At 46.9% G+C, this 27,741-nt stretch overlaps 1 protein-coding gene across 7 annotated transcripts in view; it reads right to left on the reverse strand.

Moving 5' to 3' along the window:
* Positions 1 to 27,741, reverse strand: part of SCFD2 (sec1 family domain containing 2) — a 394,530-nt gene that overhangs the window by 108,173 nt on the left and 258,616 nt on the right. The window contains exons 11-12 of one of the 7 annotated variants that reach the window (XR_004958594.1): positions 24,041 to 24,824; positions 22,842 to 22,857 (exon numbers count right to left, since the gene is read on the reverse strand). The exons of 3 other annotated variants lie outside the window; for them this stretch is intronic. The gene's annotated coding sequence lies outside the window, so the exon portion shown is untranslated. Of the gene's footprint in view, positions 1 to 22,841; positions 22,858 to 24,025; positions 24,825 to 27,741 lie in introns of those variants that run through there. 3 more of the 7 variants (XR_004958595.1, XR_004958593.1, XR_004958597.1) reach the window with 3 other exon arrangements.

The raw sequence follows: 27,741 nt of genomic DNA on the forward strand, positions 1-27,741 counted from the left end.
GCTAATGCAATGACACTTTTTCTTGACTGTAGATGATTATTACTATTTTCTGTTGCATGAAAATAATAATGGTTATAATTTATGACCATCTACGTGTCCCCAGTGCTTTATATGTTTTATCGCTAATAGTTACAATAATCATGAGGAACTGGAAACTCAGAGAGGCCAAGTTAGGGACTCCAGTTTATAAATGAGCACATCAGGGAGTCCAGGGTCTCACCTCGGCGTACAATTCCCAGGCCCAGTTGTTTCTTAAAGACCAACAGAGTGGGCCATCGTGTAAAGAATGGAACAGAAAACTTGGATGGTGTTTCTAGTTCTGTGAATGACTTATGGATTATCTGGCTAGTCCTTTACTCTCTTTTGGTGAAATAATAATTATGCTATATCCATCTGTTTATCTTAAAGGGATGTTATGAGATAGACATGCTACTATTAATAATGCATACTTGGCTCTGGCTGGTTTGGCTCAGCAGTTAGAGTGTTGGCCTAAGGACGAGAGAGACCTGGGTTCGGTTCCCGCTGAGGGCACGTACCTTGGTTGCAGTTTGTCCCCGGCCCCGGTTGGGGTTGTGTGGGTGGCAGCCACTCGATGTGTCTCTCTCACATCGATGTTTCTCTCTCTCTCTTCCTCCCTCTCTCCCTCCCACTCTATCTGAAATGCAAAAATGTCCTCGGGTGAGGATTAAAACAAATAATAATGCATACTTAGGAGAAATGATATAAACAGTCCTATTAACTGTCTCACTTCGGTTTTGTCTTTCTCCATACTATAATTTCCTTTATAGCATTATATATGATATTATATCATATTATATTACTTCAGCGTTTGAAATACTATAACTTAGGAGTTCAACTTATGATAAAAGCACTCTATAAGTTTACCTAGTGTGTCCATTTCAAATACAATATGAAAAATTTAAGAAAAGAATGAAAACGTCATGGGTTCCTTTCCGTAGTGACCTCAGAGGAGCTCCGTATTTCTACCCGGCGGACTTTTGCTCCTTTGTTTACATAAAATAGACACAATTTACTACATGTTTTCCTTTCTGCACTGAATTACATTCATCCTGAGTTTCTTTTTCCATTTGTTTGTTCCATTTTCTTTCAATCTGCCTGATGCATTTTATTTGCTCAAACTCCGGCCTTTCTGTTGGTTGACTAATAACTTTCTCTCGGGCCCTCCTTCCCGCTCACCCTCTTGTTGTCCCCTCCGCTCCTCGCCTGCCTGTTTCCCGTCCAGCTGCCCGTGCCCCTTGCGTTTCCCTCCTCTGACTCTCCTCCTCCGTCTTCACTGTGAGCACTCTGGCACCATCTCCCCTCCCTCCTTCCTCTCATCCTCACGCCCCTTCAACTTTTCCTCATTATTGCTGCATTTAGAAATAGTCTCCAAGCAATCTATCATTTATCCAGACGCTCTCAGATAATCTCTTGACGCATCTCACCGACGGTAGCTGACTGCAGTAGGAAAATTTACCATGCTCGTTTATTATCCTCTTAGGAGCGCTGAGCAGGGGTCAGAACTGAAAGAGACATCTCACCCGATTCAGCGGCTCCTGAAGGAGGAACTGTGAGAGTTAATAAGAAAGCTGTCTTCTCATGTCTAAGGATGACTGCAAATATATTTCTAAAGAGACAAAGCTGTGGCAAAAATATATCAAGCTCTCAATGACAGCAATCCCGGTATGCCCAGTGGGTTTCATGAGTCTTGTTTTACTGTAGGTAACAACTTAGTACTGTTCATTTACAATGCACAGGCCCTGCTTTAACTATTCAGAGTGGATTATGCAGTTCAGGGCTCTTCATATATGTACTGCTGAGAGCGCAGAGTGGAAGCTGCTTGTTAAACCACAGGGAGAGGCTAGAATTAGCCCACTTTTCACGTGAACAAAGTGAGGCACGGGTGAGTTAAGTAACTGGCCCAAGAGGAAGGACCACGAAAATGACAAAGTTAGAAATATACAAGATCATACATTGGTTAAGGACTTTACTTTTGTCCTGTATACTGTTCCCTCAGTAAATGTAAGCAAGCTGAGGGCAAGCACATGCTCACCTTGTTTATCCCTGTAGCTACTGTTTTTTAAATGAATGAAGAAATAAAAGGTTAAAGTCATGAAACCCCTAAAGGGTTGGTTTTCCCAACAAAAGAGACATGGTGACCCTGAAGAGAATGCCCACTATTTCAGTTCTTAAGCATCCGGTCCATCTTCACTGTCCTCAGAACAGGGCGGTGGGAGGGCCTGCACATGCAGCAGACTGGGCTGCAGGAGACAATGCAAGGCAGGCCCTGGTGTGCAAAACCAGGGCAGCACGCTGATGAGGGGCACAGAGTGCGTGGGGTGGGGGGGCCTCCAGTAGAGGTGCTGGGGGCAGTCTGGGGCTGAGCAGACATGGCCTGCAGGACAGCCTGTTTACAGGCAAGACAGGGAGGTTCAGGAGATAGCCAGTTGGTGTCCAGTGTGCTTGGGGAGAGGTAAGTTCAATAGCAACGCGGCCACACATTAAATACTTGTGTTGGGTCCTGTGTAGTGTGGTGTTACCTCATTTTGTCCTCCCTGAAACCTCTGGGATTGGGACTAATGCTCATCCCATTTCAAGATAAGAAAATTATAGCTAAGTAAGCTGTCAAGGTTTTTTTGTTTTATATTTTTTTCTTTATTGATTTTTTTAGAGAGAGGAAGGAAGAGGGAGAGAGAGAGAGAAACATTGATGAGAGAGAACACTGACTGACCGCCTCATGCATGCCCCCCACTGGGGATCAGGCCCACAACCTGGTCATGTGGTCTGACCAGGAATCGAACCAGCGACCTCTTGGTGCATGGGTCAGTGCTCAGCCACTGAGCCACACCAGCTGGGCAGAGTTGTCAAGGTTTTAAGGAGAGTAAAAGGCAGACTCTGGATTCATTCCCATATCTACTGATTTCTAAGTTCACATTCTTGCCATTCTACCTTTAGGATACAGATTAGGGTTCAAGGGGGAGACCCCCTGGGGAGGAACTCCTACCACCAAGAGAATTAGGGAGAAAAAGTCAGGCTCCTAAGCCTGAGGGTCAGGAAAATCACACAGTGTTTTGAGGATGAATTCCACCTTGGGGAATAAGACCTGCACCTAAAGACAAAACTCAGGGAGTTGATCACTTGACACAGAAAGGAGCCTGGTTACCAGTGTCCAGGTTCTTCATGTCTACGTGTCAGAGCGGAGCCAGCCCCAAGCGCCTTGGCCTTGCTGCACCCACTGCCACGGGGCGGAAGCGCGTTCCACTCCTCTGGCCCTGGAACCTGGCGTGGAGCTGCGGCTCGGACGTGGGAGTCCCGTGCAGGCAGGGAGTCTTTCTGGCACAAAACCGCTGAGCTCAGACCGCTCTGTCTGCCAATATCTGCCCTGACGCTATCTTGAAAACTTGTGGAATGAGGGGGGTATAAACAAAAATGTACATGTCTGTACAGTGGATGCATTTCCCCAAGCAGCCTTAAAAAGTATGTGTATGTTTTTCTTATGTTTCTTTTCTTTAATTGGATCTTTTATTTATGGGCTGCAACTCAATCAGCACAGTGCTTTCGGTGGCTCGCTAGCATGCCTGTCTAAAAGCGGCTGTTTTGGCCTCCATGTAATTTTTTACATATGCTGTTTCTGTCCTCAAAATGACTGCTTCAAGAACACTGAAGAAGGAAGACGGTGGCGAGGGGCTGGCACACATGGGTGTTTGGGGAAAGCAAAATGCTAGGCTGTGCGACCCGGGAAACACCCCCAGTGTCCCAACTGAGATGACAAAAACAGCCAAAAATTCATTTTAACTTAAAAAATTCATCGTTTTAACTTTTCCTTTGACATGGAAATTATTAAGACTGCTTTGTGCTTGACAACAAATACCCTCAGAAGAAGAGCTAGAGACAAATGGACACATGGGCGATAACTGGGGTTTCAAAAGGATGACTGGCGCCCCCAGCGGAGGTCTGCGGCAGTGCCCCGCTGCGGGGCATGAAGCACCCTCCAACCCCGTCCTGGCCCGTAGGTTTGGAAGAGCAGCACTGGAGGCCAATCCGGTCCGCAGGCCACCTGCAGGCTGCGGCTCCCCAGAGTGGTTGGGGGAGGGTAAGTTCAACCCCAGGGCTGTGGATCATGGGATCATGTAGGGTGTGCCTGCGGGAGCCCAGGTATTCTGGTCACATTTTGGATGGGCTCTGACCAAAGTTAGAGGTTTCTAATTTTGTTCTTCACATTGCCTTGTGACTTTACTTTTCTGGAAACCTCTAACATTTTACTAATATCTTCCACTACCTCTGACCACCCTGATTGGGGGGGGGGGGGGCGTTGAAAGAACAGGGAGAACTGGATCCTACTTCTGGCTCTGCTAGTCCTGACCTGCATCGATGTCCTTATCTGTCCGAGGTGGGGGAGGGGCTGCCAGACTCTGTGTTCAGTGCAGAACCGGGAGCTTATCTGGCCCACTCGACACAGGGACCTCTCTCTCAAGAGAAGAGGAAGCTGAAGCATCAGACAGCCAGGGGCTCCCTGGAGCTTCAGGAGGTGGGGCCCACCTTCCGACCCCAGAGCTTCCTTCCTCTGCCCCGCCTACACATACACCGCACGGCCGCCAGTAAGTCCTGTCCACCTGTGAGAGTCCAGTGTGACGAAGCCTGACGTTGTTTCTGCCTGTGCTGTTGACGTCTGTGAGCAAAGGAGCTCACTACTGACACCAGGAGAGAACAAGAGGATCTGCATCATATCGTAAAGCACATTATCCCCACCACCATCAACACTATAAAAACTTCACAAACACCACTGTGTTAATGACACCACCACCATCTGTTGCTGGAGAAGAGGTTTATTTACCTCTAAATAACATCTCTTACAAGAAAAAAAGCAAACATACCATCGAGTAGCTATTGTGTGTACCTTCCGGATTTAGTTTCTTAAGAGCAAGAACTGATTCATTTCTGTTTGAGCAGAACTTAGCATTATGCCCGGTTCCAGTAAAACAGAAAGAGAAATAAAGGTCACAGACAGACCTCCTGCCAAAGCTCTTGCAACAAAACGTTGAAAACCTCTAAGTACTGCCTGCGTTGAGGAAGGAACACCTCTCCTGACCCCATCTCCCAGAAAAGGGCAAAGAGCGAGCTGGCGGGGTGGAGGGGGGAGACTATAAGCCTGGAGCAGGGAGGGTGCATGTCACTGGACCACCTCGTCTCATTCCTGTGCGCTCACTGCCGTTGTCTCGCACCTGCTGTCTGAGGCTGCCCTACCCCTGCTCTGGAACCCAGTGGGGCAGGAGAGCCGGGGTCTACCAGCAGGCCCTGTGGGCGGCAGAGAGGACACTGCTGATGGAGTGCAGACACGGAGATGGGGCCTCGCTCCTTGCCAGGGCCAGCTCGAGTGGCTCTCTGGTCCCATTTCACCAGGCTCTGAGTCTAAACAACATGGAACAGATGACCAAAGTCGTGGTACTGCCATCCGAGTCACTTCCTTCCCCAATCTCTGGTTACAGGAGCGTGTGTCCCAAACACGAGGTCACTCCAGAGTGCAGGAGTGCTTGTTCACACATTTACATCCCGACGCAGACAGGACCAGGCTTATTACTTCAGTCTTAGAAGCTGAACGAGAGAGGGGCCCGCAAGACCAGGCCGGCATCCTGACGCTCTGGGCACCCACCCTCTCCTGAGCGGGGGCGGGAAGAGGCTGGGATCGGATCACAGACGCTATCGGAGTCGTGATTAAAGCCTCCAGCTGGAGCTGCCTCCCCGAACGTCGCTGGGGCCTCCAGCCCGTTTCCTGTGCGGCCCACATTGGAGTTATTTTCCCTTTTAAAAATGTTGTTTTATGTTTCAGCTTTCATGATGGCCTAGTTTCTGCAGCACAGCATCTTCACACACCAACTCAATGTGTTTCATGTTGGTTGGGAGAGGGCCTCCCACCCTCCCCCTCCTAAGGAATAAAAGGGAAGATACGGGCTTAGGGGAGAAGCAGCTATAGGGTGTCTGGGGTGTCTGGGGTTTGGGCTGAGAGGACGGAGAACACAGTGAAATTCTGCCTAATTTGGCCCATCTCATCTCAGAACACCAGAACCCTATGAAGTATTCATGTTTCTCCTGACCCCACAGCAATGCGGATTGCGGTTCCTGCTGAAAACAAGTGAGGATGTCTGCATCTGCTACTCTGCCCAGGCAGCAAGCCTCCAGTGTGAGAAGGAGCAAGGTCAGCAGCCAGCTCAGAGGATCAGTCTGAGCGGAGATAAGGCTGCATTCCAGCGCTTCCACGGGGAACGCCGCTCACTGAGGCACAAGCAAGTCTTCAAATCCAGAACAGGCGCTTGGTTGCATTTGTCTAAAAACTCAGAATAGCAGCAGCATCGGGCGCTCAGATGTTTAACTTCCAGCTTGCGTTAGGGGCATGCCTGACTTCAGGCCAGCTACGAAGTAGGTTTGGCTCAGGAGGCCATGCCTTCCTCCCCCGAACCGAGACCTCTGCATGCTGCAGCGCCGGAGGTTTGGAGGACTGCATCCCTCTGAGCACACTCCAGGACTTTCCCCTGGGGCCCTGCCCTGTGCACAGCGAGCTGTTATTGTTGGCTCCACACGGAGCTTTGGGAGGGAGCTCAGGCTTCCCTCCTCCCACTCAGCCCCTAAAAGAGGGGCCCTCTGGAGGTGGATCAAGGAGCCTAAGAGCTTTGGGAAAACACAGGTGGGCTCTGGCGGTAGGGGCAGTTGGAACTTTCCATGGCAGGGATAAAGGCGCAAAGCCTTTTGTGCTATGTTTTCTGGTCCTTCCCAGGAGCAGGTGCGAAGAGACATGCCTCTTGCTTTTGTGGGGCCGCTTGGAGTGGACCCAGGGGAAGGAGTTCTGGAGCAGACGACACAGGCAAGTGCCGGTCTAGCCTTCAGAGAAAGGCTCTCTCTGAGATTATTTTTTCATATTCCGCCCCCGCCTTCTTGCCTCACCCCGGCCTTGGGAATGGTGAAGAGACCACACCAGAGTTTGGGCCTGGGGAAAAGAGGCCCCTTCACCTCCCTAGGAAATTGGCCTGAAACAAAAAGAGACCCAGAGGTTCCTGCGTGGTGTAACCCTCTCGCCAGTGTAGACAGTCAGATAAGGAATTGCAGCCAAAGCCCAGCTATTTCAGGAAGAGAATGCTTTTGCCCAGAGGGTCCCCTATGTTCCTGCTTTCTGGGATTTGGCATGTTGGTACATTGCTTTTTTAAAAGTTAAGACTGTGTGTTGGTCTTGACCATTAAACCAGAGTGGTAATAATACTATTTTCCTTATTAGATGATCCGATTCTTTCAAACACCTAGTAGAATACTGGTTTAAATCCACAGGACTTCTGAGTTGATGGAACCCAACCCCTTCATTTTCCAGGTGCATAAATTAGGATCCACAGATACTTTTTATCTAGTCAGTTCACATTGATAGTCATTAGTGAAACTGGGACACACGCACAGAGGAAGTTACAGTTATCAGCAAGGGCTGGGATCATGAGAGAGCAGCTCACACCAGAGAGGTAAGATCCTGGCAGCCGTTCATCAGGAAGGCCTCGTGTGGGCCAGGCGCCGTGGGGTTCTAGTGTGGACTAAGACAGACACGGCCCTTGACCTCACCGGAGATGTAAAATATTGCAATGTTACCAAATAACAGGAAAATGGAAGCAAGGTTTTATTTAAAGAAAGGATCAGTTTATGTGGGGTAGTCCACTGAGAACTTTACATCATGAGAGAGTTGTAGTATAGCCAAAACACACTCAACTATCAGTCTTTCAACAAGAAGAGATGGCATCCCTCTTGTTCCTTCTCAAACTCATGCTCCCATATTCATGAAATGAAAGGGGATATTCATTTCCAAAGAGCTCCCTCCGCTTCCCCAGTGCCTTCCCCTCATCCCCAGCCAAAGACTAACTGTAGGTGCACAGCCACCATCTCCACAGCCGAGGACTCCTTCCTGGCTGATGTCACAGGAAGGAGACGGATGCTCATTCATTGTTGACATGGCGTTACAGAGTCTTAAATGTATCACGCATTTCTTTAATTCTGCAGCAAATGAAAATCTAGAGTGATGTTTCAAAATACTATTTGAAATGTTTTGACTACTACTACTACTACTACTAAATAACATGGGATGCTATTAAATACTGTTTAGCTTAAACACATTCTGGCATTAAAACCTCCTCCTACAGTGCCTGAGTTGTACGGCTAGAGCAAAGGTGTTGTAAAGACAGCCTCATCTGGGGCAAAAGTCACCTATCCTCTTCTGCCAGCTCAACCATATATATATTTTTTACAATTTCCCTCTGAAATTTAATTTGCAGGTAGTGTGAATTAGCGATGAAGAGATAATCATGGAATCAATTTTTTTTTAATCCTTACCTGAGGACATTTTTTTTTCCTTTCCATTTATCTTCAGATAGAGTGGGAGGGAGGGAGGGAGAGAGAGAGGCGGAGTCACTGATGTGAGAGAGACACATTGATTGGTTGCCTCCCGCGTGACCCCGGCCAGGGCCAGGGACTGAACCGCAACTGAGGTACATGCCCTTGACCTGAATCGAACCCTCAACTCTGTGGTCCACAGGCCAACATTCTAGTCGCTGAGCTAAATGAGCCAGGGCCATGGAATTGATTTTTAAGGAACTGAATTTTTATTACTTTCAACCTTTCAAAGCTGGCCAGAGTGTTGGCAAATGAAATCCTTGGGGACCTGCTTTAGTGAATCGACAAGGACTGAATATAATTAGCATCTCAGTCACATGTGCCCACAAACCTGTTTATACTGTTTGTTTTGAATCCCTTATTTCAAAGAACAAAGGAAAATTCATTGCTAGTATTAATTACCACAACTCCAAAATTAATAGAGTGTAAATTAATTAATTTGTATGCCGCTTAATAAACTCATCAGACTGCAGGACAATTCTATCCGTCCCACCCAGAGGCAGAGCACTACTAAAACGGCTCGGTGGTGGGAGGCGACACCAATCTGAAGGAATTGGGAGGTGTATTCATGAGAGGGGGCCATTAGTTTTCTTTGCTTTGGGTTCTACCTTGATGCAATATTTGTAAAAACAAATAGAACTAAGAATTACATTCTGTATTTAACAAAGCTGACTTCATATATAACGTGTCTGACAGTCACAAAACGTTGTACTTTCGGGACCCTGGCAGCTGGGGGAACATGGTGCTACAATGTGGAGGAAGTGGTTTCCCCTGTCACCCTTCACCTGCCCTCTGACCTTGTGCCCTGGTCCCATTCCAAGGGAAGGTGGGCGCCTCAAGGTGAGCCGGGGTGGCTAACGGAAGCCCTTCCCGACCCGTCCTTTGCCAGCCCACGTTCTTTACCTCCCACTGTTCTCTGATTTGCACTCAAGCTGGGGCCACTTCTGAACTGTCTCCCCTCGGAGGGCCTTTGCATGTGCTGTTGCCATCACCCAGAACATTCTTTTATCTCCCCTCTTCATCTGGCTAAATCCTGCGGAAACATGGAGTCCAGCTCAGATGGTACTTCTCCCAGGAAGCCTCTCATGAACCCTAGGTCTTACTCAGTTCTGAACACAGCTGAACTTATTGAAAAGAACTTACTAGAAGTTTGTACCAATTGCTCCCACATACACTATTCTCTCTCTCTCTCTCTCTCTCTCTCCCTCTCTCACACACTCACACACACACACACACACCTACTCAGCAACTTGTAGTGCCCTGAATGTGCCCTGTCCTCCAACACCTCTGTGCTCGGTTCACCTGGAAAACTGTATTCGATCATCCAACCCCACTCCTACAGGAGACGTCGCTGACTTCACAGGCAGAGGCCGGTGGCACTGGGCCCTAGGGCACTAAGTCCTTAAGGACAGGGCTGTGCTCTCATCTTAAACTCCCAGGGCTTGGCAACCTGCTTAGCCCATAGCGAGAATTCAATACATATTTATTGTCTAAGTAAACTTAATGACCAATGTCATTAAGGTTCCAAGAACAACAGAAAAGGGAAAAGTGAAAATAATTTTCCATCCTTTTATTATCTATGCCTGTGAAGTGACTATAGCTCCCAAACTGTATTTTAATCCCAGAACTGAAGCTGCCCAATAACCAACATTGTATCAGTTAAAAATAAAGTAAAGGGCCCTGGCCGGTTTGGCTCAGCTGTTAGAGCGTCAGCCTGCGGTCCAGAGAGACCCGGGTTTGGTTCCCGCTAAGGGCGCGTACCTTGGTTGCAGTTTGTCCCCGGCCCTGGTAGGGTCGTGCGGGTGGCAGCCACTCAATGTATCCCTTTCACGTTAATGTTTTTCTCTCTCTCTGTCTCTCTCCCTCCCACTCTAGCTGAACAAAAATTGAAAAATGTCCTTGGGTGAGGATTAAAAAAAATTTAAAAAAACAATAATAAAGTAAAGGGGTCTTCAGATGATTTATACTAATTTTCCCACATATTGAACAAATATAATTGCAAATCTTCACATATTTAAAAACTATAATGTAGCATCACAGACATATGTAATATGAGATTATATGTAGGATAACCACACCCCCTGCCCCCTCAGCTGAGAGATGAGGAAACAGAAGCCTCAAGAGCTCGTCCAAGGTCACCCAGCTGGCTGACGGCACATCTGAGACTAGAATCCAGCCCACCTAGCACTGATCGAGGAGGACCTCCTAGCACTGCAGTCTTCAGTGAAGAACAGTGCATTATGTGTTACAGTAAATGCTATGACAACAGCTGCTTTCTTTGTCCTTTTTTTTTTTTAATCCTCACCCAAGGATATTTTTCAACTTATCTTCAGAGAGAGTGGGAGAGAGGGAGAGAGAGAAAGAAACATTGACGCGAGAGAGACACATCGACTGGTTGCCTCCCACAGGACCTCGACGCGGGCTGGGGATGAACTGCAACCGAGGTAGGTGCCCTTGGCTGAAATTGAACCCACGACGCTTTGGTTCTCGGGCCAACGCTCTAACTGCTGAGCCAAACCAGCCAGGGCTGGCTGCTTTCTTTGTAAAAGAACAAAACAAACAAACAAACAAACAAACAACAACAACAACAACAAAACACTGGCATTTTTGATACTCTTCAAATATAATCTTGCAACAGAGTAATCAAAGTGAGCTGCAGCTGTGTAACACAGTGTGTCCTTCTTCCTAAGGACCAAGTTTGCGGAAGGGTGGTTCAGTGTTCACGATCTTCTCAGGGGGAGGGAGCACGTGGTGGGCTGAGAACCCCAGATCGCCCCTCCAAGGGCTGCTCTGCAGGGATCAGTTACGCGTGTCAGTTGTTGCCCTTTCTACCAGGACAGTCTAAAGAGCATGCTGAGGAACTGGAAATAACCCTAATTGTCCTGATGAGTTTACATTAAAAGCATCCTAATTTCCTGTCTTTCACTGAATTGTTTTTTCCATTATTTTGTTCCTCTTTCTGTTTATTTGGCTTAATTAGGCAGTTTGCTTGATTTGCAATGGAGAAACAGATGAAAATTTGACTTGTATTTACTTGTAAAGGAAGTTTCCACCACACTGCGCTGAGATATTGCTTATCTTTATTACAATAATTAAAACAAACTAGTCTTTCAGATGAAGGGTAAACTAGTTATGTTTTTAGTAATCAAACATTTTAATAGAAAAATAGGTGTGTAGGACAGTATGTAAAGGTGAAGTGTAATTAAGCCTTGGGCACCCAAACTGACTTTACATTCACATGCACCCGTGTGCTCAGGAAAAGGTCTAGTCACAGAGAGAAGAGAGCTAACATTAGCTGAGCACCAAGCATGGTGCTAGGTGCTTTACGCACAATGTCTCACTTAATCTTAAATTTCAGAGAAGTGCATGATTATGTCATTTTACAGATGAGAAAATGGAAGTTCTAAGAGTTTTGTAATTGGCCCGAGTCCATGTCAATAGTAAGCTACAGAGCTAAGATGTGAATCAAAGGGGTCTAGCCTGAAGCCAATGTTCTTTCTACTACATGCCAGTACGTGGAATAATCTGACAGCTGGGCCATGGCTGTCCAGAGGGAAGGAGGGGAGGAGGGAGGAAGGCAGACAAGGTCCAACGAAGGAGGCTTCCGAGCGGGGCAGCGCCAAGACAGGTATTTGTGAGACATCCACGGCTAAGGGAAGATGGGGAAGAACCCCGAGGGTGGTAATAACGACGGATTATCACTCTCCCCCTTTCTCTCCATAAAGGGACTTACATGGCTGGATGTCCAAGTCAAGCAGGGAGCCAGAGGTGAGGACATGTCAGAGAAGCAGATTCACCTGCTGGGCTCCGAAGGCCCGGAGATCTCACAACCCGGAGAAGAGGCGGCTGCTTGTCTAAAAGCGCCAGGCAGTGGCGCTGTCCCTCTTGCTTCCAGCAGCCGCCACCACCGCCATCACCAGTCTATACTTCTTCAGCATCTGACTCCATACAACTCACATTCCTTGAGCAACTCCTGTGGCCTTGATATGGTTCTAGAGGAAGGGTCCAAGGGTACGTGCAAAGGAAATTCCCTGCCTTCCAGACTTAAAGACCTGTAAGCAAATATACCAACAACAGGTCCCTACTCTATCTTAAGCTCTACAAGGATAGAGACCTTGTCTCTCTCCCTCTCTCCTCTCTGCACCCTCCTTTTCTTCTCTCCTTCATACCACGTGCCGGGCACTGTTCTGGGTTCTGGGAGGACAGTGATGATCAGAAGAGAAAGATCTCTGTCCTTATGAAGCACATGTCCCAGAGCTGTGCTGACCTATACAGTAGCCCCTAGCCACGTCACAATGTCAATGAAAATTAAATTAACAAAGTCACACCATCAGTTCCCCAGCTGCACTGACCACATTTCAAGTGCTTGTGGTCACATGTGGTCAGTGGAGAAGGCAGACATGTCCAGAATGGACAGAACGGACACAGAACAGTTCCATCACCACAGATGGTCCTGTCCGACTGCACTGCCCTGCAGTCTCACTTATGGTAGAGTTTTGGAGTCTGCCTGTGCCTGACACACAGTAGGCACCATTAAATAACCATTCAGTGTTACAGTAATGTGCTAAGTGCAGCAGTAACAGTACGTCCCAGGACAGAACGGGCACAGAGCAGGAACAACTTCACATAATAGGATGGGGGTCAAGGACTACCTCCCAGAGGAGACAGGACCGGCCGTAGGATTTGGAACTACATTAAAAGTTCGGATATGCATTTGGTCAGCATAGGCAGCTTGCTACAATTCTAAGGGGAGCGTGGAGGAGGATTCGAAGTTACATGACAGCCACGTTGGTCAGCAGCATCTCAGGCGGGGCAGGCTGAACTGGGGGGGGGTGGGGGGGGGCACAATGACAGCTTTCAAGCCCCTGAGGAATTCTCACTAGGAGGATGTAAACAAAAAGCAGGGCCTCCCAACGTCAGCCTGCAATAGTCCCGGTTCTTAACTAGGACTGTGCACTGCAGAATCAGTGCTCTGTGAGGCCTCCCTTTTAATCAGCAAGCAGGCTAGTCCGAGCCTTCTATAAAAAGCAGCAGTACTTAGGGGTCCATTCCTTAGCCACAAAGGGAAACTGAATAACAACATACACACGACGTGCGGTCAGAGGCGGCGGCCGCTGGGGTCTGGTTCGGAATCGCTCTGGTCTGGCGCTGTCCGACCCAGTGGGCACCTCAGCTATGAGAGGACCAGAAGAGAGGAGAGCGCGGAAGGAAACACAAACAAGGGCTAGGTGGGGGCCAGATCAGGACGACTTCAACGACCAGTGTCTGCGTGCCAGAGGAGCACAGAGACAAACCTGTTATATCTTGCATAAAGGCAACCTGGTGGCTGGCCAGACACCGCGGTCATTGCTCACTGTCATCACAGCAAGTCCGGACACCAACACTTGGATAGTCCTTCCTACATGCCAGACATTGTTTGATTTCTAATTCCTGCAATGACCCTACCAGATGGGCACCACTGTGATTCTTCTTGACAGATGAAGAAACTTTCCAGGGTGATTCCCCTGCCTGGCACACTGGGGACAGGTGGTGTACCATTGCACGGGAGGAGGGGAGACTCAGGGAAACTGTTCACCCCTGGGGGAGCATTTTCAGGTCTTTTCCCCCTGAAAAGACTTGGGGAGAGAGAAAGGGGTTTCAACACAACTCCACCCCCAAGTCCACGGAGGCCAAGGCACGAGAAGTTGATAAGATCTGTAAATTCCGTACTTTTCCAAGTCTCAGGGGGAGTGAACAAGGGTGACCCAACACAGCTGATCTCAGCTGGTGGAAAAGTCCCTGGCTTGCCTGCTGAGGTCTTGCTCAGCAAGGACCAAGAGCCCCAAATCTTGGGCAGCTCTGCACCCCAACCACCTGTAGTTTTTCCTACACACGAGGCAGAGTTTGTGGGGTCCCTTCTCCTTGTATGTTAACCCAGAGAGACAGCTGCAAGCTATAAGCTCTTCACATTCCCATGTGTGTCGGGAGGCCGGGTCCCGGCAAATGCAGCAGCCCCTGTCTTAGGAAAGGTGATTCATCTTCTTAAATTGGCATCCATTTCTTGAAGTCCTATGATGCTACAAAGACAGGTCAAACTATAATAAGATGCGCAAAGAACTTGCAATCAGAGAGTATCACCTTGAACAAGACGTGTATGTCCTTAACTTGACCGAAGCAAGCTTCTTAGTTGTGTTACTATAGTAACATTCAGATTCTATTGAAAGCTTTCAAATTGTGTGTGCATTCACAAATGTAACAGGCGTCATCCCTACCGGGGCTGCATGCTCCACAGTGGCACGTGCCTTGGCATGAGCACTGGGGTACCTCGTGTACTTCACCCCACACTCCGGGAGAAAACAGGAATGAAGAGGGGACTCAGCTCTGTGTGCTCCCGGAAGATCCTTTCCCTTCGCCCACCCCTGCCTCTCCTTCGACACTCACAGTCTCGTCACCACGCCTGCCTTGGAGACCCTCCGGATGAACCCCAACATATCCTGTTCCCAAAACGGCTCTGCACACCCCTTCTCTGCCTCCATCTCTCCCTGCTCAACTTCCAGATCTCTGCACCTCCTCGGACTCGTGTCCACCAGCGGCAAGACCCTCCATGTCTGCAGCCTCTTCCCTTCACCTTCGTGCTCCACGCAAAAGCAGGCTCTCCCCTCTCCCGCAGCCCCCTCCAGCAGGGGCTGTCTCCTCCCGCACCTGCACACCGCCAGGCCTGAGGTGGGGAGAGGAAGCCCCTCCGCGGTCGCCTCCCGCAGCTCCATGGGCGAGCGCTAGGCTTTACTTGTCAGGCTTCACAGCAAACTGTCTTAAGGGACTAACACCAATCTGAGTGCAAGGATGCCTCCCACTCAGTGACTAAGTGGCCTCACTTAGTTAACTTAGTGAACTTGAGCAAGTTGTTTTCTACACATCCACAGGTTTTTGTTTTTTTAAGTCAAGTACAACCTGCTTTGTGCTAGGTGTTGAGAGAGGGTTAATATATAGACTCTGCCTTCCTCAAGCCTCATGTAGCTGGGAAATAGAAGTTCGTGTGGGAGATGACTGAAGGCACCTGAGTGGCTGAGCAGAGGCCACGCGTGGAAATCACTGCCACGCAGCAGTCCCAGACTCAAGGCTGCGGAGGTTGGGAAGGAGCATGAATGCAGGCACAGGCTGGGCAGAGCCCTCCTCACAAGCTGTAGACCATGCCCCCACCTGCCCAGGGCAGCTGCTACTCACCTCTGGCCATGGCCTAGGGGGCTCAGTAGCCAGAGTCCTTTTTCCTCCCCCTAAGACACTGGAAATGCAGACTTTAAAGTGAAATCTGAATTTTAAATGATAACTGGTAATTCAAAAATTTGAAAACTCTGTGAGAGGTGACTTAGTAGAGTATCATGAGCACGAATTTTGGAGCTAGACTGCCTGGGTTCAAATCCCAGCTCTAGCATTTACTATTGGTACATTCTGGGACAAGCTACCCAACTTCTCCACATCTGTGTCCACATCTGTATTTGTAAAATGGAGGTGATAACAGCACCCACCTCCTAACTCTGTGACCTGCTGAACAGAGCCGGGAAGGGCTCTTTAACAGTCTGACAACTGGCCAACAGCAGCCAGTTAGGCTACCACTTGGCAACCTCCACTCAACAGCTACCCTTCTGCACACCATGGAACATCGGCTCCAAGCACGAGGAGCACCGGTCTCAGTGGTCAGTACGCGAGAGAGCATTTTTAGGTGCTTGTAAGTGGGGCTACGAGAGCTCAGGAAGAGATGTGGAACGGAGAGGCTTTTTGCAAAGGTGACTGCGAGCCAGGGTCGGCTGAACAGTGCTACTGGCTAGACGGCAAAGAAGACAGAGAGGGCTGCCGAAAGGAGGGTAGAGCACTCAGTCTCTACTGAGCGAGATGACAGGTGATTTGGGGAGAGTTTACGAAAAGAGCTATTTACAAGGAGATGCGTGGGCAGGGCTTAAGGAAACCAACACGTGGAAGAGGTTCAGGACTCCAGGGCTAGTGAGACAGGCGAGGCCTGAAGAGGCCACGGAAGGAAGCGAGTCCAGAACACAGAAGAGGGAGCTCTGTGGAGGGGGTTGTCTGACAGGAGGTCAGGGGACAAATACCCAAACCTGCTCTCCTGAAATCTCCAGCCTGTGCCCTCCCTCAGGCTGCCCCAACCAGAAGCCACAGGGCAAGGGGGCCCATGGGTGCATCCACACAGGACGACCCCCTTCCTCTGCCCCTCCCTCCCTGCCCTTGCATAAAGCAGACTGGACAAGAGTGGGGAGTGGGGAGTGGCCAGCACGTGGGCAAGTTGAAGCTAAAGGAACTGAGGCTGAGGTGTGCCAGAGAGAAAGAAAGCTACCCTAACTAGGCCTCATCTTTTTCAATCTACCATATTCATCGGCTCTCCCTGAAGTCCAATACACAGGAAAACACTTTCCAGTGCTGGAAGGGCATTGTGGCTGCACAGATCTCGGTGCGGTAGGAAAGGGAGAGGAAGGAGGAAGAGCCCGCCAGGGCGCAGGGTATGGAGAGCTGCTTGTACAGAACTCTTTTCGAACTAGAGAAAGGTTTCTAGATAAAGCACATACACGCATACACATACACACATGTCAACAAAACTGTTGAACTCCAATGCTTCGCCAGGTCTTCCGACACAAGTTATAGGAAGCAGCTGATATTGTCTTCATGGACACGAACTCAAACTTAAATAGAATGTGACTATCCAAAAAGTCCAAGAGAAGTGTTTGCCAATAGTCTATAATTTTATTACCATGCAGAACTATCTGCTTGATTCAGCCAAGACTTAGAGGAGCTGCCTCTGTGCACTTTCCCTCTAGCTGGTGCACACTGTCCTGAAAGAACAGACTGAGCCCTGAGGGGGGGACCTGGGTCTCGGCAGCAGCCCGACAGCGCAGTGCAGACTGCACTGCTTCTCTCTGCATGTGCGCCTCGCCTCCCAATGACCTTGGGTCAATCTGCCATTGTCCAGAGTGGTTCTGAACTCCTTTTTTGCAAACTGTGATTTTCTTCCTAGAAACAGCAAGTTTCGCATGGTCAGGGAGCACACACACTCTCTCTCTAAGACTAACTTCCTTCCTGGGACCTTAGAGCTCTTGGAGTCTAGTCTTCTCAAAAGCATGTTCAGAAATCTGCATTGGCTCTATGACGTAAACAAAGGATTTCATGGCCAAACGACGTTGGGAGATACGGGTGGAGGGCCACGGAAGCTAAATAGATTTTCCTTACGGATGAACTTCTGAGAGCTTTGAATAACAAGTGCAAGTGGTGAATCTCCTGGAGGAAGATGTGGTAAGTAGAAACTTTCAAATTCACTTGGCTAAAGAATACCATTTTATTCCAGCAAGCACTTCGGGGAAGGTATGTTGCTGAACACACCTTAGAACGGGGATTGCGACAGGAGAAAATGGGATCCATAGAAGGGAAAATGTCTCGCTCAAGGCTTCCCAACTGTTTTTGGCTGTCCCCTGCTTCTCAGTAAAACTCAGTAATTCTGAGTTTTAGTGTTGACCTTACACGTCACCTTTTTTTTTATAGACAAAACCAGTCCTGACCTCTATGTCTACAGACTGAAGAACCTCCACTCTTCTGTTTTTTTCCTAATATGGCACGTGTCCTCTCTCATCCTTGCTCCCCTTTATCATTTCCATTGCGTCTCTCTGAACCTTGCCTAATTCTAAAGAAACAAGGCCGGGAACACATTCCAGGTAGGAGAAAACACGGGACGGCTCTGCACATGTTTTCAGTCTGGTTTCCTGTAACTTCCCAGGGACCTGACATTTCACTGGCCCCCTGGCTTACGGGAGCTCAGAGCTCACTGTGTTTTCTGGAGCTGCACTGATAGCTTGAAGCACATCATCTTCTAAGTCAAGAGCTTATGTTTCATTTCCTGCCCGAGATTGGGCTGGAGACCATCCATCCTACTTCATATCTCCCAGTGTCCAGCCTCCCACATGATGACTGAGTCCCAAACAGCCTTGTATTTGCTTTGCTGAGTTGATATTTTAGAAGCTTCTTCCCTAATTATTATCCTGCTCTGGCCCCAAAGAAAACACATTCACCACATTTCTGTAGCTTTGCAGGATCTTGATGTTTATTCCCGACAGAATTTATGAACTTTAGAATTATGGCAAATTTACAGATGCTTTCTTTAAATGACTTAAAAATATTTTGAGTAAACTATTTCGTAGGGCTTTCTCCTGTTTCTTCTAGACCCGACAGAGATTTATATCCAGTTAGAAGTCTGCCTTTAAATGACGACTTCTACACAACAGCAAAGATGCTGGCAATGAACAGGACAACAGCCGAACAAACAGTTGTGCCCTTACATCCAGATACGTTGAGTTCTGCTGAATGTCAAGGCTGGACTGGGGAATCCGGCTGTTCGTTACACGACGGCAGCGAGGCCAGAACATTCTTGGCAGGAAGCCCGGTCCTTGAGGGCAAGTTGCCTTTAAATTAGACCTCCCAGCACCTCACATAGTTCTGGGCTCAGAGTAGATGCTCAATAAACACTTCTTAAAGGAATAAATGATTGACTAGATGAATGAACAAGTGAATTAAGAAACTTCTGGAAAAGAAAGGTCAGTCTCAGCTCCCAAGCCAAAGTTTTTAGTTCCCCTTGTTCCCTTCCCCATGCCTTGGGATCCGGCCCCATCCGCCACATCCTCTGTACTCTGCGGACCTGCCCCAGATCCCTAACAGCAGGAGGCAGTCAGTCATCGTGTCTTTATGTCATGAACATTTTAAATTTCCCTATTTCTTTTGTTCTAAGGAGCGTTAGGCCTTAAAGCATGAATGGCAAACTCTTGAAAATAGCTTTAGGAAACAAAGGTAATATGTGTTTTTTACAGAGCACCTTGAAAGAACATTCCACTCAAACAACTGTGGTAAAGCACTAAATGTGTCTAATTTCATATTTTACATTTGGACTCTATTTTCCCCTCTAAACAAAGGCAAAGGACAGCAGGATGTTTGCCAATTGAATGAACAATTGTTAATATATTGTATCTGTTTCTATGAGGATAGTCTTATGGGGCTGTGCTCATAACAGAACCTTCATTCTAAATCTCTGTGCACTTTATGAATTTCACCCCATTTTAGCACCCCTCCTCCCAAAGAAGTCACTCAGGTTCCTTTAATAATCCCAGTAAATGGCTCCAGCCTTCCACAGCTGCAGAGGTTTACTGTCCCGGGAGATTTCCAGCGTCACTGTTCATGATTCCAATCAAAACAGTGACAGAGCTGACATGAGTTACTGAGGAGGACTTGATTAGGGACTAGCACACTACCAAGCAAATATTAAACAACTGCAGGGAGTTTTTAATATGCAATGCTCTCTCACAACAAAAACAAGCCAGAAACAATTTCCGGCGCTGCAGCGACGTGAAATGGAGGCTGGTTTTCGAGGCTCCTCGTGTGCTGTGCGCACTTCAGCAGAGCAGCCTTCGCGTAGGAGAGGCACTGGCTCCTTAAACAGCTCCGTGCTTCTCATTTCAGATGGGAACCAGCTGCACTACTGACCTGTAACAAGAACACCTATCCAGGGGGTCCAAACTGGGCTAGAAGACGTCGCACTGTGAAAGGCATCGAGCTTCTTTATTGGGGTTAAAGTTTGTCTGCCATGAGCTGTCAGTGACAACCTGTGGCCCAGAATTCAATGTCTGATGCTTTCAGAGCCTTAGCGCTGCTTCCTCTCTGGAGGTATCAGTGAGCACGCAGTACACTATGAACTGGGGCTGAACAGACATTGCTGTTGGAGGAGAGAAAGATTCTGGAAAGACAGATCTGGGCATCTTCCACTGGGAATAAGTATTTTGAAAACCCAGTTTTAGACCTTTTTTTTTCTTTCTTTCTTTAATGGCTGAATTCCTTCTCTGGGATGATTTGAGAACACCCCATGACTCCACTCTCTGCCCCCAAATTTGCAAAAACAACAGCCCAAAGGAAAGATCCTGGCAGAAGTCAAAGGGTCAATGGATCCTAAATAGCTTTCAGGCTCCAGTATGCGCCATCAACGAGAAAAGTCCAGTCGCGTTGTAATGAGTCAACCTTGACAAGAAGTTCCAAACGGTAAAATTGAACAACTGCATATTTAGCACTATGAACTGCATGACTTACAAATCTCAAGAGGGTACATCTGAAATTGGGAAAGGCTGGGACAGCTTATTAGCATAAAATCACACACACACACACACACACACTCTCTCTCTCTCAGCCAAGGCAGGGGAGGTGGACGCAGAGACCGCACTAAGAGACATGTATGCTGTTGTCTGTGATGTCCTCCAAAATTCCAGCAGACACCAGGACTATTTGTATGGCCTGGGAGCCACTCTGATGGACATGTCGATAGAGTTCTTAAAAGCAAGATTAAAAAAAGAATACTGTCTTAATCTCTCTCTCTCTGTTTGTTTCTTTGTTCACGGATGGTGAACTCTGCATCCTTCTCTGTCCCCTTGCACTTTCGTAGCATTTCAGGAGACCGACAAGTGCCTTTTTGGTACTGCTCACAGGCGTGTTCCAGCCAGTGGGCAAAAAATCCATCTGCATTTATGGAGTTAATTGCCATCTATTAATTTTGCTCAGATTCTCTCTCCTCCTTCCACCTCCCTGTCCCCTGTTTTGTTTTTTTTTAAGAGAGAAAGCTAATGAAAACCATGTTTATGTGCTCAAAGGCACAGAGGAAATTCATTACTCTGAGGAATAGCACACTCCACAAGTGAAATGAAAGTAATCTTATTTATGACAGGAAGGGGCCCTCGCTAGACTGAACTCCGCCACACTTAGACTGTTACATAGAAAAGAAGCTGCCCAGCTCCCGCGCCACTTCCAAATGGCGGCCTCGCTGACAACAAACACGTTTGCAGGTCTGCATCTGCGGACGGGTGACGCCCCGAAAATAGCCGTCTGACGGAGACAAGGCAATGCAGGATGGGCCATTCTTTCCTCACACCTCCCGCTGCCTTCCTGAGACTTTGTTACTAAACTGCCAAAAGACACTTCTTCAAATCATGAGTTCCTGACACTCATCAAGTTTTGGTTGTAAACACAGCCACGCTGGTTTCACGCTCTAATTCTCTTATTGTAAGGGTTTTTCACTGCAGATTCATAGCCACTTCCCATGGAAAAAATAATGGGACTGTTTAAATGACACATTGTCACAGTAAATGTCCACTTGGGCCCTTGCAGACGATTCTCCCTTCCTGAAAATCCCATCAACAGTAAGCATGTTGCCCATTTACCTGTTGTTTTTCTATCTCCATCATATAGTTCATCAACACAAATAACTTAGGTCTTGTGTACTAGATGCTGTTGGGGAGATAGTTTCTTCACTTGTTCTTCTCTAAATTATTCAGAAGTACTCTACAAAACCTTAATAAGCATTACATGCAGTTTTGGCAGCAGTAAGATGGCTTTATAGTATTTACCACGTGGCTTCCTAGAACAACTTTGCTGGAAGGTCCCGGGAGATCATCAGGCCCACCTCCTTATTTATAGATGAGGAAACAGGCTCTAGGGCAGCTCCTAGACTGTATATCTTTCTTTTTATTGAAAACAATATACTTTACTCCAAGAAACTTCCCATGTGTACCACTGAAGGGAAGGATATTGCTGGGTTCTCTGCAGCGAGGGGTTTTACATTCCCCTCATCTCTATGAGAAGGGCTTGTCTGTTCTTTCAGTAAAAAGGGCCAACTAAGAAATACCTGGCCTTCTGAAGTCACACACAGAGACACAACCCTAGAGAGTTAGTGGGAATGAATTAATTATCTAATTCAATCAACACATCTTTTTTTAGGACTTCAGGTGTGAAGCGAGTGCTAGGCCCTGGCTCAGCAGACACACCCCTTTCCCATGTGGTTCAGTCCTCCGGAAAGACAGGCAGGTAACAGGTCCGCTGTCTGCATCACGCTGTGGTGGGCACTGTGATGGGGATGCACAGTGTACCATGCACCATGCGAGGCGGGCCTCCGGGATGAAGGGAGGGCTTGGACGGGAGACAGAGTAACCGTGACTTCCAGGCAGAAGGACCAACTTTTGTAAAAGAAAGGAGGGAAGTTGCAGAGTTTTTGGAAAGGCTGTCAGTGGTCACACCGGTGGGGGGTGGGATAAGAAAGTCAGAATCTCTGATTTTTACTGGCCAAGCGCTCCTTCCTTGCCTTGCCCAAATGAAATGTTTTTACGTGTGGTATATAACATTATTTGCCTAACTGTTCTCTCCTGCAATACATGACACTGTTCTCAGTTTGGCTTGACCACATACCAAGGTGTTTCCACTTACCTGGAAAAGGCCTTGCGTTCGATCCTTCCAGTATTGCTGAAGCCTCGCATAGGCACCGCTCTCCACTGTGCTCCCTCACCCTCCGTGTGTAGACCTCGGTCACACACATCAACTGCACTAGAGCTCCCTCAGCCTCCCCGTGATCCAGGGAAGCCTGTCTCATCCGTGTCTGTGATCCTAGCACAGTGCCAAACACACAGTAGGAGACTGATAAATATTTGTTGAATGATACATGTGTTTGGGGGAATATAGCTCCATTCTCAAAACAGAGTTAAATGCACCTTTAAAAATGTGTTTACTACACAGCATGTTTTGATACAGATAGTAAGTGGACAATCAAAAATGGTTAGGGGGTCCCTGTGCTCTGAAAATTTGCATAACTCACCATTCCCTACAGTTAGGGTGCATGGGCTAGTTTGCTCTGAGCTCATAGTATTCGCCAGCAAATTTTACTAGTGTAGTACTGGGTGGCAGATGTTTTGAATAAAAAGGAGACATTACAAGCTAATGATTTAGCAAAACAAACCAAAAGCCAGCAAAGTTAGGAGGGAGAGGAGGAACTCTGTCAAAATGTCCAGCTTTATTATAAGGTCTGCTATTTGCTACCTCAGTTTCTCATTAAGCAAAGCTCACTATATTTAAGGCAATTTCCAAATAGTAAGTATAGAAAAACACAGTAATAAAAGCTAATCATATACTCAGATGGTCAGGGCACAGGCCAAGATTATAGATTTTAAGCTTCTGACCCACCACAGCTGGTCCTTGAACACCTATCATTTGTCCAGCATTTAATGAGGACCTACTATGTGCCAGGCACTTGCTGTCCATTGTGAACACAGAGGTGAAGAACAAAACAGCTTTGCCTTGAAGAAATTTATACTGAGTAAGGGAAACAGAAAGGTAAAAAAAAAATTACAACTAGCCCAACCTTTGGAGTAAGCAGAGGCAGGGCAGGCTTCCCAAGAGAATCGAAATCTCTCAAACACATATTTTCAGTATTGGATGGTTCATATAAGGCTTTGAAAACTGATCAGCACATGTGTTCCATCACTATCAGAAAAATATCTCAGCCCTGGTCGGTTTGGCTCAGCAGTTAGATCATCGGCCTGAGATCTGAAAAGTTGCGGGTTCGATTCTGTGTCAAGGGCACACAGCTCGGTTGCAGGTTCGATCCCTAGCCCCAGGGCCAAGCGGGAAGCAACCAATCGATTTGTCTCTTTACATCAATGTTTCTCTCTTTCGCTCTCCCTTCCTTCCTCCCACTCTATCTAAAAACCAATGGAAAAAATATCCTTAAGTGAGGAGTAAAAAAAGAAGAAAAAAAATACCTCAAATAGTGTGCACGCCAACACTGGCTTACCTTCCAAGATGGTAGCAAAGCTCTGTCTGCTCTCAGAGGCTCTGTATTCACACCGCGTCATCACATAATATGTTGATGAAAATACATTTTGCCTTTAAAAACTTCATGAGTTTGGAAAGGGGGAAATGGAGAGCAAACTGGTAAACAATTTAGATCCTTTCATCTTCTTGCTGTAGTAACTTGCTCCGGCCACAAGGAGGCACTCTGGGCTAAAGAATCAGTGGGCCACTTTTTCTACATGCTTTCCTCTCTGAGGGGCTTTCAGAGAGCAAAGTGGCTTTATCTAACATCAGGAGGACTGGCAGCTCCAGTAGGAAGGCAGATGTTTGTCCAGCACAAAGTACAGATGTTTCTGACTAAAGTTCCAAAATAACTCATTTATGCAGGAAGAATTTAATGAAGGCAAAGACAGCATCTTAAGAGAGGGGGCTTCTATTACTAAAAATAACCATTTTTGCACCCAATCACCTCTGGGGGAAGAAGAGGATACATAAATAAACCAACCAAACAAACAAAATGAAACATTAAACAATAACAAAAACCCTCACACACCAAAAAAACAAAGTTCTCAGCATAATGAGAACATTTTTTTTGAAAAGGATACGCTGCTGGATGCCGCTCTGATAATATTCCCCTTGGTGTTGGTTTTGGATGATCTCGTCCAAATAAGAATCTTTCTGAACCTTCATCCTGAACTAGTCAATAATCCAATGTTTGTAACATTACAGTCAGTTGCCATAGAAATAAATCTGATGTCACAAATTTTGCTTTTTTGGTTACTGTCCTGCACAATATAGGAGCAGAAAGCAAGAGGTTCATATCTGTTCTTGTGCTGATGTTATTTTTCAGTGGTGAAGCAGATTAAGAAATGATGGACAAACTGTACACTGTTAAAATATGAATCTTTAAAAAGTTTCACAATCTTTATGCAGATTTTCAAAATTCCAGTGCTTCATTGTACAAAATGTTTATCTAGCTAAGACCCCTGAGCTCTTTAGCCGTGAATGAGTATTCTAAACCCCTGCACTCAACAAAAATTAACGACTCGTGTTAGAGATGAGTAAGGGGTCCTAATTCGAAGATAGGTGAAAGAAAACGTTTACTTGTCACTTTTTGAAACGTTTAGTTTTAAATAGGGTTTGTATATTGCTGTTTGTTTGTTTTTTTTTTAAGTCCCTTAGGGAACCTGAAAAACCATGAATCCTTCCCAAGATGGTATTTCAGGATATTCAAAAATGATCAAAATATTTTCCTTGCTCCTGCTTCCGTCCCCATTAAAAGAGAGAAGCAAAAGTCCTCCCGTAAGACTCATGTTTGGGTGGGCACTGTTGACTAGAATACAATCGGCTATTTTTTTGGCTTCCTATAAATAAGGAGGGCAACTATCCAGGGGTAGGGCGGGTTATGCAATGGTACCACATGGACTACTCTTCACCCCCTGGAAATAAGCGTGGAAACATTTCAATCACATATAAAGAAGGAGAGAGGAGATGAATAATAACTTGTTAAATAAAAGAACGCTGTGTAAAATACTGAAGTAATCCACCTAAATGTCTGATGACAATGACGATGCCATTTTATATCTAGAGGAAACACGAAAAATGAAATAGTAGGTGCTATATGGGTTTTACAAACCTCAACACAATTTTTTAAAGTATTTGCCCCAACTTTCATATATCTTTTATTTTATTTTATTTTTCCATCACCATTTATCTCCTCTATGCCCTCTTCCACCTCCACCCCCACCCCCATAATCACAACACTGTCGTCCATGTCCATAAATTCTCTCACTTTTTTATTCTTTTTTTGTTCAATCCCTCCACCCCACCCCACCCCACCCCCAATATCACCCTCACATCAGAGCTGTCTGCTTGTTCTCTATCTATGAGTCTCTCTATTTTGCTTGGTTGTTCAGTTCGTTCATTAAATTCCATATATAAGTGAAATCATATGGTACCTGTTTTTCTCTGACTGGCTTATCTCACTTAGCATAATGTTCTCCAGGTCCAGCCAAGCTCTCGCAAAGGGTAAAATTTTCTTCCTTTTTATGGCAGAGTAGTATTCCATTGTGTAAATGTACCACAGCTGTTTTAGCCACTCATTTACTGAGGGACACTTGGGCTACTTCCAAATCTTGGAAGTAAATAACACAGCAATGAACATATAGGTGCATATATTCTTGTGAATTAGTGTTTTGGTTTTCTTCAGGTATCTTTTAAAGTTAAACCAGTTAGATGCCATCACAGTAGAAACTTAAAAATATCCAACATTCATACAATTAAGTTTTATTAAAATTAACTTTTGGGAAAAGTAAAGAGCAATTATGTTATCCTATAAAGAGCCCTGGCTGGGACTCAGGGGACAGAATGTGAGGTCAGCTCTGACCCCTGAGTTCTGTGGCCTGGGCAGGTCCCTCCATCTCACTGGTGGGTTCTCACCTCTTCTCTGTAAAATGAAGGGACTGGACCACAGGATTTCTAAGTCCTTTCCAGAGCTACTAGCCCAGGATTTCAGTCCTTATACAGGGTGGGGGAAAGTAGGTTGATAGTTGCGAGTACATGAAACACAGGGTTTGCTCTGTATTATTATTTATTAATTATTGAAGTATTTTCCACGCAAACAACTGTAAACCTACTTTTGCCCCACCCTGTAACAAAACCTCTAGAGTTGTGATGTGTCAAGATTGGCAAAGAAAATCGGCCAAGGGCTGGCTATAGGATAAAGGCTACCGAGGCAGCTGGCTAGAGGAAAATCTAAAAACAATTTAAAAAATAAATTTTATACAACTGGTCCTTTACGCAAGTGATTGATAACACAGCATTCATGGCCATGTGCACCCTTATCTCTCCGTTCAGCACCCGCCCCAAGACCATTACCTCACACCCTCTCCTCTCCCCACGCCTCCAAGGCCTCCTCCCCCAACCCCACTGCAGGCTTGCGTCCTGGCTTCTCACTTCACCAAGAAGCAGACGCCATCAGGTGAGGCCTTCCCCGTACTCCCACCTCCCATCTACCGAGCTCTGCACCTGCCAAAGTACTCTCACTTTCCTCCTGTTCTGGTGGCTAAACCACCTCTGTGCCAACAAGAACTGAGGTCCAATCATGTCACTTCTCTGCTCTAACCCCTCCTGACCCTGCATTACACAGAACCAAAGACACAGCCTCTCCGAAGATCAGCCAGGGCTCACCTGCTCCGCGCCCACCACTCTCCTCCCACCCGCTGGCTCACTCTGCCCTCCTGGTAGAGACCAAGCAAGCAGCCACTTCAGGGCCTTTGCATGTGCTGTTTCCCATACCTGGGGCATCATCACCCCAATATCCAAAAGGTTCACTGCCTTGCTTTCTTCAGGTCTGTTCACAAATGTCTCTTATTCAGGGGCCTCTTCTGACCATCCCGTGTGAAACAGCACTCTAACTCCATTCTGCACCCTCCCCACCCCCTGCCCCTGCTCTGTGTTTCTCTTTTTTTTTTTTTTTAATTTTTTTTGTTTGTTTTTTTTCTGTTGTTTTTTTTTATCCTCACCCGAGGATATTTTTCCATTTTTTGTACAGATAGAGTGGGAGGGAGAGAGAGGAAGGAGAGAGAGAGAAACATCGACATGAAGGGACACATTGAGTGGCTGCCACCCGCACGACCAACCCGGGCCGGGGACAAACTGCAACCGAAGCATGTGCCCTTAGCGGGAACCGAACCCGGGTCT

Source organism: Molossus molossus, unplaced genomic scaffold, assembly GCF_014108415.1.
Source record: "Molossus molossus isolate mMolMol1 unplaced genomic scaffold, mMolMol1.p scaffold_m16_p_1, whole genome shotgun sequence".
Classification (NCBI taxonomy): Eukaryota; Metazoa; Chordata; class Mammalia; order Chiroptera; family Molossidae; genus Molossus; species Molossus molossus.